The sequence below is a fragment of the Eutrema salsugineum genome, unplaced genomic scaffold (assembly GCF_000478725.1).
Source record: "Eutrema salsugineum unplaced genomic scaffold, Eutsalg1_0 scaffold_1, whole genome shotgun sequence".
NCBI lineage: Eukaryota > Viridiplantae > Streptophyta > Magnoliopsida > Brassicales > Brassicaceae > Eutrema > Eutrema salsugineum.
Window position 1 is genome coordinate 12409375 of NW_006256909.1, and position 13598 is coordinate 12422972.

Genomic DNA, 13598 nt, shown 5'->3' on the forward strand with positions numbered 1-13598 from the left:
TAATCCTGACCAAAGATCTTCCATTGGTAGATACTAGATATATTCACTATCTCCTTTGATGATTGACACTATTGGCCTTGGTGTCTTAAAACCAGTATCTTCCTCCTCGTAAGATGTATCATGTATGGGTATATATGATCTTCTTTACAACTTGTTCCAACTTCATATGGCCTTTGTGGTACAATGTTTTCACAAAAACACCTCGATGAGAGCAAACACATGTTGTTATCGATATGTTCTTCATTTTGAACACAAGAAAACCCATGATCAAATATTAAATATCCCTCTTCAATCCATAAACTGAAAGTGTATTTTTGCATAAAAATTATTTGAAGGGTTTCATATAACTCATTTGTACATTTTCATTACGTTGTTTCAATAATCCTTGAAATGCTTTGAAATTGAAAATACTTTCATCTATTTTACTTTCTTACTTCTAATCTTAACAATAATACATAATGTTTTGGATGCGTGTCTCTTATGGTCGTGTTTTTCAGGGGAATGCATGGATCCAACTAGGCATTAGTCCGAGATGAGTGAACAATGCGTCCCCTGCGTATTGTTCGGACGGTGACCCACGGTCATCAATACACTCGCCTAGTTGGATGGTCGTGTCTTTTGGGGAAAGACATGGATCCAACTAGGCATTAGTCCGAGGTGAGTGAACAATGCTTTCTAACGGTTTTTTTTTTTTAATAAAGATTCATTAAAATTAAATTAGGACATTTTCCTCCAAGGTTTTTGGTGACACTTAAGTTCTAGTAATTCTAAAATAAACCACAAGTCCTTGAGAATCTTCGGACACGTCAATGATTTCTTAGGCAATAATTAATTCTCTTATTCTCAAATATAGGGATTATTTTCTCCAGAATCAATTGTATTAAATGCTAACTGAGTAATAAATCAATTAAACATAAGTCTCTCAGGAATTGTTGACCCAAATATAAGTGCATACTTAATAAGAATCTGTTGAATTTCTCGGTTTATGTTAATTAATTACTATATGTCTCTCCAGAAATCTTGTTTTGGTCAACGGTCTTTTGAATTAGTAAGAATCATACCTTTTCTTTCTTTCTCAGCCTCCTCGACCTTATGAATGTTATATAAAGTCTTTTATGTTTCTTCCTATCGAAACTAATCATCTCTCTCTTGTTGGTTAAAATGGAAGTGAGAGACCCAGTGATGTGGCTGACTTTGATGTGTTACATCTTTGGTCACATAATTACAAGTCATAACAAAGGCTTTATCGAAGCCAAAAGCTTGTCTAAGTTTGAAGATCTAGAAATTCAGAGGAAACTAAAGACAATCAACAAACCTGCTGTCAAGATCATCAAGGTCCATTCATAATCTTGTCGTAATTAACTATATATGATTAATGAATTATATAATAAGCTCTATATTTTGTGGCTGCAAATGATAGACTATCCATGGAGAACGATACGTATGTGTGGATTTCTTCAAGCAACCAGCATTTGATCACCCTTCTATGAAAAATCACACAAACGATTACATGGTGTAAATTTTTTGATCCATTCCTGATATATAAGATTCTTGGAAACATTTAAAGAAAAAAACAATAATAGTTTCTTTTTGTGTCATATCCTAGATGCGACGGATATGGAATCCCGAAAAGGTAAGACAAACAATACCGGGTTTGGTTACTTATGGGAGAATGGTGTGGGTTGTCCCATTGGTACAGTTCCTATACGAAGATTAACCAAAGACGATCTCTTGAGCTTAAACTCGTTAGACGACGATAAATATAGTAAACCTCGTGGTTCTTGGAACACTACCACTTATGATCCTAATAATGATGTTCATGACCAACATCATATAAGTTGTTTCTTTTTTTAATTAAAAATAACCTAATCATCGATGTAAAGTTTGATATATTATTAATATCTTTGGTCATGTTGAATGAAATTAGTATGCCGCGGGTCGAACTAAGGACATAGGAATGCGCTACAATGGAGCTACAATGGATCTTTGTATATCCAATTTAAGCCTAACCAATCTAGTTCTGCTCGGCTTCACTTTCAGGTCGGAGATGATTTCATCCAAATCGGTATCATTGTATGTCAGAAAGTCGGTTTTACTTTATACCTAACAAAACATGTACAGCATTGTACTACAAGGACAACCTCAATCCTCGGCTTTATATAATAACTAAAAACACAACACACTAATTCAGGTAAATCCAGCATTGTACTACAAGGACAACCTCAATCCTAGGCTTTTCGTCTATACAAAGGTAAGAATCAGTCACATCATGCTGGTCAATTCTCTTTTAAAAGAATATAACTTTTATGGAACTTTAGAATAAAAGAAAAAAATCAGATTAGTCGAACTATTGTATTTAGATGGAAAAAAGGAATTATTAAGATGAGTCGCTTTTTCAGTTTTCAACTAAAAAAAAAAAGAATTGAAATCAAGTTTTTGATATTAAAGTTTTTTTTTTTTGTTTTTTTCATTGAACTATTTTCTATTTTCCTTAATCTATTTTCCAATCCTTCTTCCTCTTTAACGGGGCATCGTTTAGAGTTACATTGGTTAAGATAAAACAAAAAAAAATGTAAGCAAAAGATTACAACATAGAGAATCATATAGAGAGTTTTCTTTTATTTTTGCGTTGTAACGTAATTAATAATAAGGATACATACATGTATACTGATGGGACAGGCAGGTTGGAAATCATGTTACAATAGCCATTGCGATGTGGGGATGATAAGTGTTTGTGAAGATTTTCCAATGGGTGCGGCATTGAAGCCAGTGTCTGTCTATTCGTGGTACTTGGCAAAGTCACTATGAAACCTTCGGTCTAATCAAGGTCTTGTTATTTCATTATTTACTGACATTTTCTATTTCATTCTCATTATATGCTCCCTCCGTTTCCAAAAAAAAAAAAAAATTTCATCTTTTAGGACGATAAAATTTTAACACTGAATAATCTCAAAACGTCAAAAAACTACTATCTTCTAGATGAATGAAGTTTTGTAAAAACTAGTTATCTTTTATATACTAAAGCACAAGTCACTTATGCAATTAAATGTTGATCACATGTGGCAAGTTTTCCAAAATTATGAAAAAAACAACAATAAAAAAAAAATGAATGTATCAAAGATTAAAAAGCATCAGTTTAATAAAGTCGTATATGCAAAACACAGCTTTCGTATAAGAAATAACTCTTCTTATTAATGTTTAGAAAATAGCTCAAAACTAAACATCCAAGCTCTTATGCAATGGCCGACTTATTATCTACTCGAATTGTCGTCTTCTTATAACTCCGACCAGTGATCTCACTCAACAACTCTTGGAGCCATATGGCTTGCTTCGATGCTTCTGTCGCAGCCATGAACTCAGCTTCACAAGATGATAACGCAACAGTTTGTAGTTTCTGCGAACACCAAGTAATTGGTGATTCACCGAAATAGAACACATGACCACTTGTACTTCTTCCATTGTCTAGGTCCACGTTATAGCTACTGTTGCTATATCCCACAATTTCCTTTGTCCCTCCACGTTTATATGTTAGGCCGAAGCCTGCTGTTCCTTGGAGGTACCGTAAAATCTGCTTCAGCGTTTTGCCATGTGACTGCCGCGGATCCTGCATATACCTGCTAGCTACTCCGACTGAGAAAGCAAGATCAGGCCTTGTATGCAGCAAATATCTTAAGCAACCTATCTTCCTTCGATACAGAGTGGCATCTTTGGGTGTTTCTTCTTGGGTTTTAGACAGCTTTAAACCAAACTCCATAGGAATATGTGTTGGATTGCAACCATCTAGCCCAGCTTCCTTTAGTATTCTTCGAGCATATGCTTCTTGTTTCATCTCAATTCCTTCTTTGCTCTGTTTGACTTCTATACCAAGATAATAGGTAAGCTTGCCGAGATCTGACATCTCGAATTTTGACGTCATTCCTGCTTTGAACTCGTGTATGATCCCAAGTGAATTTCTTGTTACAAACAGGTCATCGACGTATACAGCTACAATTAAAAGCTTCGCACCTTCAGCCTTGCGATACACAGCACTTTCTTTTGAGCATCTTTTGAAGTTCATACCCTTCAGAATTTGATCAAGCTTCGTGTTCCATGCACGCGGGGCTTGTCTTAAGCCATATAAAGCCTTTGAGAGTTTGAAAACCTTCTGTTCTTCTCCTTTCTTTTCAAACCCCTCAGGCTGAGACACATACACATCCTCGTTCAGCTCTCCGTGTAAGAATGCAGTCTTGACGTCGAGATGATGAATCTACCACCCGTGAGAAGCAGCTAATCCCACAAGCAACCTCACTGCTTCTATTTTGAGCCACTGGTGCAAATACTTCGTCAAAATCTACTCCTGATTCTTGAACATATCCTTTTGCAACAAGTCTGGCTTTGAATTTGTTTATTGTGCCGTCTGCGTTTCTCTTGATTTTAAAAACCCACTTGAGACCTATGACCTTGACCCCTCTTGTTTTATCGACTAGTGTCCAAGTCTTGTTTTTATTAATCAAAGAGATCTCGTCTTACAAGCTTGTGTCCATTCATCCGAGTCCTTTGCTTCAGTATAGTTCATTGGCTCATCATTTAGTGACAAGAGAAGTCTCTCAGACTCCATATCGGCCATAATAACCAAGTCTTTGAGATGTCTGGGTAAATTCACTTGTCTTCCTGACCGTGTGAATCATGCCTGATTTTCGATGATGTGATCATCGTTTATCTGATCATCTTCATCACTCTGTTCTTCCATTGCTTCTTTGTGTGCATCGCTGTCACTATTTTGTTCTTGTTGAACTTCCGTATCATCGTTGGTCTCGAGTGGAATGGAAACTTCTTTGTAAGGACCTTGTCCTTCATCTGTGACTGCTCCCCAAATCATTCGAAACCTCCCTGGTTCACCAGTGTCCTCTGTATTGGCTCCCTTCCAATTCCAAGATGCTTCTTCATTGAAAGCTACATCTCGGCTTACAACGACTTTCGTTGTAGTTGGGTTGTCAAGCCTATACGCTTTGGATCCAGGTTCTATTCCGAGATGTACCAACTGTTGTGATTGATCGTCGAGCTTTTTCATGTCGATAGGCTTGATTTTCGCGTAAGCCAAGCAACCAAAAACTCTGAGATGATCGACACTAGGCTTCTTGTTCTTGAGGCATTCATAGGGTGTTTGATTTTTCAAAGCTCTTGTGGGGACTCGATTTCACAAGTATGTTGAATGTCGAACGGCTTCTCCCCACAAGTAGTTTGGAACCCCCTTTGCCTTTAAGATACTTCTTGTCATCTCCATTACTGTTCGATTTCTTCTTTCGACCACTCCGTTTTGCTGTGGGGTGTAGGGGGCAGTCAGATGTCTATTAATTCCGTTTATGCTGCAAAACTCCTGGAATTCATTCGATGTGAACTCACCACCTCTGTCCGTTCGAAGTGTTTTTATCGTTTTCTCACATTCCTTTTCTACCATATTGTTAAGCCTTTGAACTTCACAAATGCTTCGCTCTTCTCTTTTAACAATATCGTCCACATATACCTTGTATGATCATCAATGATCACAAAGATATATCTGTTACGAGCTGGTGTCGCTGGTGATATTGGTCCACATAAGTCAGATTGTATGAGTTCCAAAGGATGAGAAGATCGGTATCGAGTTGCAGCTGGGAATGATTGACGGGTTTGTTTTTCAACCAAGCACGACTCGCAAAGTTGTGTTTCAGTCTCGATCCTTGGTAAACCCTGAACCATCTTGAGCGCTGACATGCTTTTAATGGTTTTAAAGCTTATGTGACCGAGCCTGGCATGCCACCTCCATGTGTCTTCTTCCATCTTTGAGTGCAAGCAAACTGGTTTCTCAAGTTTTAGGTTTATCATGTAAAGCCTGTTGCTTGATCTTAGTACTCTTACTAAGGGTATTCCATCGGGGTCGTGTAGTGTTAGAAATTTTTCTTTCATTCTAACATCGCAACCATGTTCGGTTGCTTGTCCTAAGCTAAGAATATTGCTTTTAAGAGCAGGGATATAGTAGATGTCTGGAACTATCTTTTGTTCGCCTGTTTTTCCTTCGAACAAGATCGATCCCTTGCCACCAATGTCAATACACGAGCCATGCCCAAACTTTACCTTGCCTTTTATGTTTTCATTCAACTCTAAAAAGAATGATTTCACACCTGTCATATGGTTGCTTGCACCATTGTCTAAGTACCAGGTACCTTCTTCGCCTTTCTCCTTTTCGTATTTCATAGGTACCAAGTTCTCTTCATTCAGGAATACCGACTCGAGCATGTAGAGAGCTTTGTCTGCCTCTTCTGTCTCTACTTTTTTGGCCTCCTGATTTTGTTTTCTGTCGGGACAAACTGAGGCGAAGTGCCCAGCCTTATCGCACCTGTAACAGATTACACTTGATATGTCCTTCTTCTCCTTGGTTTGGTTTGCCGATTTTTCTTGAGCTTGAGGATTAGATCCTCCTCCTCTGCCTCGTCCCCTGTTCCCTCGTCCTCCTTGTCCTCTGCTTCCTCTGCCACCTCGCGAGTTGCTTTGGTCTGATTTTGCGTATAAAAGCTTTTCCTGAGTCTCATCTTCTTTGTCATCTCCTGAGATTCTTTCTTCGTATGCTTTTATTCGCCCAACAATGTCTTCATAACCTGTTGTCTTTAAATCGAGGACTTGTTCGAGGGAAGCAACGATCTGTATATACTTGCTTCTGGGCAAACTATTTAAGAATTTATTAACAAGTCTTGATTCTTCAATTGTTTCTCCGAGAGCAGCAGCTTTCGATGCAGGCTGAGATAACTTCCCAGCAAAGCTATCGACGGTGTCTGAATCCGCCATCTTCATTCTTTCGAACTCAGACATCAGTGTTTGTAACCATGCTTCCTTGACGCGTTCTGCCCCTAAATTACGTGTCTTGATCGAATCCCAAATTGCTTTTAGAGAATTCTGATCTTTAACTTGTAGAATTAGGGTTTCCGGGATTGACTGAAAGAGTAGTGCCAATGCGATGTCGTTCTTATCAGGATCTGTCGAGCCTGGCTCGATCGTTTCCCAAGCTTTATGAAGTCGCAGCATTACTCTCATACTCATAACCCATATTGTATAATTTGTAGACATCACCATCGGGCATTGGATCGGCAAAGGAATTGATTCCTTCCGAGCAGCTACGGTGGTCGTGATGGCCTTGGAGGAATCGTCTCCTTCACCTGCCATTCTTTCTGTCGTCGTCTTCTACTCGGCTTCTTCTCCTTTTCGATTTGCTCTGACACCAAATAAAGTCGTATATGCAAAATACAGCTTTCGTATAAGAAATAACTCTTCTTATTAATGTTTAGAAAATAGCTCAAAACTAAACATCTAAGCTCTTATGCTTATCTTGTGTTTATCACAACTCAATAAACACATATATATAGGTTTCTTGATTCCCTAATCCTACTTCTAATAGAACTAGGAAAACTTCCTTTAATTTTAGGCATATCGTATTACTAACGGACTTGTTAATAATGTCTTGGGCCTTCAGCTAAAGAAGCATATCCAACATTTAATCCGAATTTTATGGGAAAAAACTGCCCACATTCTCCACTTATGCGGTTGTGGCCTACTGCGTTAAAGCATATTTCACGTAAATTACACCTTATACTCATCAGACAACACCATTCACTTTTGTTAAATTAATCATTAATTAGATCTGTCCCTTCCCCTGAATGACATATAAGTTTTAGAGGAATTTGGTAGATTATCAGAGCCTTATCACAAGATCTGTGGATAATAAGAGCTAGACAGTAGAAGAGGCACCCTGCTTCACAAGTACGATGAAGTCATACAACAAGAGGTGCTCATCAATAATCCCTTTCTTAATTCTTTTATGTCTTCTTTATGTGTTTTGCTAACAAACTGATCAAATGCAGGTTAAAGAGGTCATCAACTCATTCATGCTAAACCAGGGCGTCCCACGAGAAAGGACGAGTTTAACATGCAAAGTGAAACATTCATCGACGAAAACTTCAACGAAAGTTGCAATTTTGATGTGGATGATGATGTCCTGTCAAGAAGCTTTGATAAGCTTGGACTGGTCTCTCGTGTGAGCTTATGGGTCTCTCTTCTATAATCTGAACTTTTCTCCATATGTATATTCTGTGAGTAAACTAATATTGTGAAAATGGAAAGGGTTGGTTAGATTCAGAAGACAAGTATAGATGCGTAAATATGAAAAAAACAAACGAGATCATGGGAACAACGACGAAAGAGATCAGAGATGGTGCTAAAGGCAAGATGAGGTTATTAATACAAAGATGAAGAGGCAGCCGAGATCATACTCCATGCATGTAACATGCAAACCGAAGAGTTAACAACAAGCCAATATTTATAATAGTAAGTTTGTATCTGAATTTTTTTTTGTTTGTCTTATAATGCCACCTTCTTCAAATTAACGACCATGTTCAATTAAGTTTTTTATTGGATCAAATAGTTTTTTGTGTTGTCAATATTTGAGCTATAGTATGTAATAAGGGAATAAAACGTATAAAGCCACATAAAAAAACATAAAGCCACATATATTTTTATTTTAAATTAATCTTTACGGTGCGTAGCACCAGGTGTAATCCTAGTAATAAATTAAAACATGCTAGATGAAAAATATTTACTGTTAGTTTTAATGTTTTATCATTTCATACTTAATATTATGAATGCCGAATAACGTTTTTTTTTTTTTTTTTGAATGAATGTTAAATTTTATTCAAGCAAAAAAACAGCGTTTCTACATCAAAGATGCGAGCGAGATGTCATAAAAACTAGATACAGCACAGTTTTTAAATCAAATAAGCTTAAGTTCGCAAAGCTGGCCGAGATCCGAACCACCTTTGCAATCCATCGTCATATCTGGTATCACCCAACAGTCGTATGGAACTGAACCTGTTGCGAAGCCCTTTATCAATAACTTTGACTAATCTGATCCAGTTCGTAGGAGGAGAACCATGCCTACGAGCATTTCTTTCTCTCCAAATAGCGTAGATGGTTTGCTGAAAGAGATATCTAACTATGAACAGATCCACGTTGTTCCTTTGAGCTCTCGAGATTCTGTCAACAATTGTCTGCCACTCTGTTGAGAAATCATGAAGCATAATTCCCTTAGCTAGATTCGTCCAAACCCTGTTAGAGTAAGGGCAAGAGAAAAACATGTGATCACGTGTTTCAATCGGTAAATGACAGAACACACAATCCACTTGTGCATTTGAGTTCCAAGCTCGCGTACGATCGCCGGTCGATAAGCGATTGTGCAAGGCTAAGCAAGCAATAAAAGCAAATTTAGGCGTGTAGTGTTTGAACCAAATCCCAGCAAACCATGGAACCTTCGGCGAATGCTGAGAAAGCAGGTCCCGAGTTGTGCTGGTGTTAAAAGAGGTTCTATACACGTTTTCCCTTGATTTCCACAAATAGACATCCAGCTCTGTTTCGCGATACCTCACGCGAACAGCTTCAATCTCATCTTCAACTTTATTAAGAAGTTGGTTTCGGTGTCGCCTCCGTCGATGCGTAAAAATCACATCCTCGATAGTTGAAACATGGGAGATTCCTAAATCAACACAGCCTCTGGCACCAAAGGTTGATAAAAGATTACCCAATAATGACCAACTATCATACCAAAACAACGCCATTCGACCATTTTTAACATCCACTCTTAGAAATCTCTCAGCCAAGGTTCGACTTCTAAGAATTTGCTTCCACATCCAGGAACCTGGAGATTGATTTGTTGGATTTGGATTTAACCAAATGGAACCACCTCGCATAAGATTTACCGATGTCCATCGAACCCATAGCGATTGCTTTGCTGTCAAGATCCTCCACGAAAGCTTCAGAATGCTAACCTCATTTGCCACATTGAGATTTTTGAGTCCAAGACCTCCCTCTTGCTTTGGCTTACAGACCTCTTCCCAGGATATTTTTGCTTTCCTCGGATTAAGATCCGGACCAGACCATAGGAAACTAGAGCATATACTGTCAATTTTTTCGATACAGCCTTTTGGTAACCTAAACACTGACATCCAAAAATTGACAAGGCCCGTGACAACAGAGGACAGAAGCTGCAATCTACCCGCGAAAGAGAGGTTACGTGCTGTCCAAGTACCAATCCTGCTCTTGATCTTGTCGACAAGCGAAACATAATCTAAGGATCTCATTTGCTTTGTGAGAAGCGGGAGACCCAGATATCGAACAGGAAGTGACCCAAGTTCAAATTGAAATCGCTGTCCAATTTCATTACGAACTGAATCCGCCACCCCAGCTAGATAAGCCGTAGATTTCTCCAAACTTATTTGTAATCCCGATATTTTCGAGAACTCCTCAAACACCTCAACAATTCCTTCCACCGATGATAATTTACCATCCGAGAAGATCATGAGATCATCTGCAAACCCAAGATGAGTGAGTCTAGTATTCGAACACCTAGGGTGGTACCCAAACTTCCTCTCCATAGCAGCTTTATCCAACATATGAGAGAGCACATTGATGCAAATAACAAATAAGTATGGCGAAAGAGAACAGCCCTGCCGCAAACCTCGAGAACTACCAAAATAACCAGCTAAATCACCATTCACCTGAACCGAAAAAGAGGCAGTCGAGATACATAATCGGATCCAATGAATGAAGTCCGACGGAAGATCAATTGCCTCTAGAACCGTAAGAAGAAAACTCCACTCTACCGAATCAAACGCCTTAGAGATATCAATTTTCAGAGCGCATCGCGGCGAAATAAAATTTCGATGATACCCCGCTACCAGTTCAGACGCAAGAAGCACATTCTCGATCAGAAGACGATCTTGTACAAACGCTGATTGGTTTGGAGCAATAAACTGAGGAAGAATTTGCTTCAAACGATTCGCTAAAACCTTGGAAATAATCTTATAAAGCACATTGCAACAAGCGATCGGGCGATAGTCCTTCATATGTTTAGCTTGTTCTTTCTTAGGGATCAGCGCAAGGATTGTCGAATTGACCCCTTTCGGTAAAAACCCTTTAACGAAAAAAGATTGAATAGCAATCACAAGATCCTGACCAATTACCGACCAACTTGCCTTGAAAAATTCCACTGTATAACCATCTGGGCCTGGAGATTTGTTTGCTGCCATCGCAAAGAGCACAGCTTTGATCTCAGCTTCTGTGACTTCCATGGTAAGATTTTGTTGATCCACAAGTGAACAGCGATAATCAAGTAACTCCCTTATCGCGTCAACACCAATGTCTTGAAAATCAGCTGGCCGATGGTTCAAAAACGAATGGAAATGATTTACCGCCTCCTCCTTAATCTCATTGCACCCTGTGATCACAGATCCGTCCTGCCTCTGCAATTCTCTAAACCATTTCGTACAGCTCTTATCTTGACCGCTCGATGGAACACTTTTGTGTTCTTGTCGCCCAAATTTAACCAACTAAGCATTGCTTTTTGCGCAAGGTAACTTTCTTTGAGATTAGCAGATTGTTCCCATCGATCAAAAACCACACTTTCTTCCTGCTGTGACATGCTAGTTGGGTTAAGCAAGTTCTGCTCTTGCTTGGAGCACAATAATTCATAATTAGATTTCACTCTCTTTGAAATATCTTGCAACGTATCCCTAGAGATCCTCCTTACAACCGGTTTCAAGTTCTTTAGCTTTTTAGTAAAGCGAAACAGCGCAGATGTGGACTGAAACAATGGCACCGTCCCCTCCTAATTATCCTTCAAAGCTTCCTGGAACTGAGGCATCTTTGCAATGGCATTTGTAAACTTGAAAGGCCGCTTCGATCGAGACACCTCTCCCTCTAAGTAAAACCTGCAACGAAGGTGATCAGAACACCCACCGGACTCGAAGACGCAATACGACCGAGGGTTGTTAACAAGCCAGCGATCATTTATGAGCAACCAATCCAGTTTTTTGCATATTAAACCATCCTCCCGCTTATTACACCAAGTGAAACAAGGGCCATGGTAGCCCATATCACTTAAATCTCCATCTCTAATAATTTTTTGAAAATCCCACATTCCAGCCAATGAACCCATCAAAGCACCTTGAACAGAGTGCTCATCTATGGAAAGGATTTCATTGAAATCCCCCATCACCATCCATCGCATTCTCCTGTAGATAGGCGAGACAAAGTGGCTTCTAAGATCCGCCCATAGCTCCCTTCTATCCTCCACAAAATTCGAAGCGTAAACAAAGGAACACAAGAACTCATCATCTGTATTTGTAACTTCACCAGCACCGATATCATTTGATTACTTTTAAACACCGGCGTTAGTCTGACAGAATCACACCAAAATACCCATATTCTGCCTAGTCGATGATGCTCGTAATTATTCAAGAACGACCAACCAGGGAATACCTCATTCACTACCTCCTCTGCATTAGATTCTTTTATTCGAGTTTCTAAGAGACTCCCAAATAAAAAGTTCTGCTCCCTACACCAACTTTTCACAAATTTTTGTTTCCTTTTTTTGTTAAAACCTCTAATGTTCCAGAAAAAACCAGACATTATTGGTTAGTTTTGATTGGCTTCTTTTTGTTGTTCTTCCTAATATTCCTCTTCTTCTTCCCTGAACTCTCAGGAGGCGAAGATGTAATAGGCTGAACAAACTTATGTGATGACTTTGACTCTCTGGGGAGAAAAACTCTTCCTCCTGCAGTCAGTTTAATCGCTTCCTCTTCCACTGATGCAGAATCCTGATTGTCCCCATGCAACAGGCCCTTATCTACCGATACCCTATGCTCTCTCTCCAATGTTTCCGTCGGATTTAAATCCTGCGAATCAGGTACGACCTCTTCACTAGAAGCCCTCTCCTCCTCACCATCATCTCCCAAATCCAAACCATCCCCTAAGAGCGACTTGAACCGAGATGCAGAGACAATAACCTCATCCACAATACTTTGCTTTGAGCTCCTACTAGCACGAGCAGGAGACTTGACATTTTCCCAATTCTTCGTTGGAATGTCCTGTGGACTCTCGATTCCCTTATCAGGTAGATCGCACTCTTTATTTCCTGACTGACTTTTCACATTGCGCGACACCGATTTATTTTGAGAGACGTGTCGCTGTGGCTTCGAAACAGAGCGAGTCTGCTCCTGCACCATTTGATCTCCTCTCAAGGCTTCACCAGAAACATTCTTAGCCGTAACCGGTGTACGTTGTAATATCGATATATCCCCAGGCTGAGCCTTACAATCCGCCGAACCATGTCCCCACTTGGCACATGAAGTGCACCTAGGAGGCAGCCACGGAAACTCATAATGCACTACTGTATCCATTCCAGCGCTCGATTTAAAGCTGAAACATTCTGGAAGTTTCTGCTTGAGATTCACCTCCACAAAAACCTTGGCCTCCTCGAAATTCTTAGCCCACAAGGTATCTGGGTGCAGCTTCTTTGGCTCCCCCAAAGGGCTTGATAAGAAGCTTAACCCTTTCCAAGTGAACATAGAACGCGGGACGTTACACAGACTAATCGGACAGAACTCTGTCATAGCTCTAGGCTTCTCTTTCTTGGGGATTAGACATATGTTGGTCTGATTTAGTCTGGGATCAAAAGATCCTGAGTTGAAGAAATCCTTTACTAATTTCACAATGTCATGGCGGAAATCCTGCCATAATCTTTGGTAGAACTTGCTTGTCTT

General features: G+C 39.5%; 1 pseudogene; it reads left to right on the top strand.

The window, feature by feature from the left end:
• Positions 1 to 1161: 1161 nt before the first annotated feature.
• On the top strand, positions 1162 to 2808 carry LOC18028873 (annotated as a pseudogene).
• The last annotated feature ends 10790 nt before the right edge of the window (positions 2809 to 13598 follow it).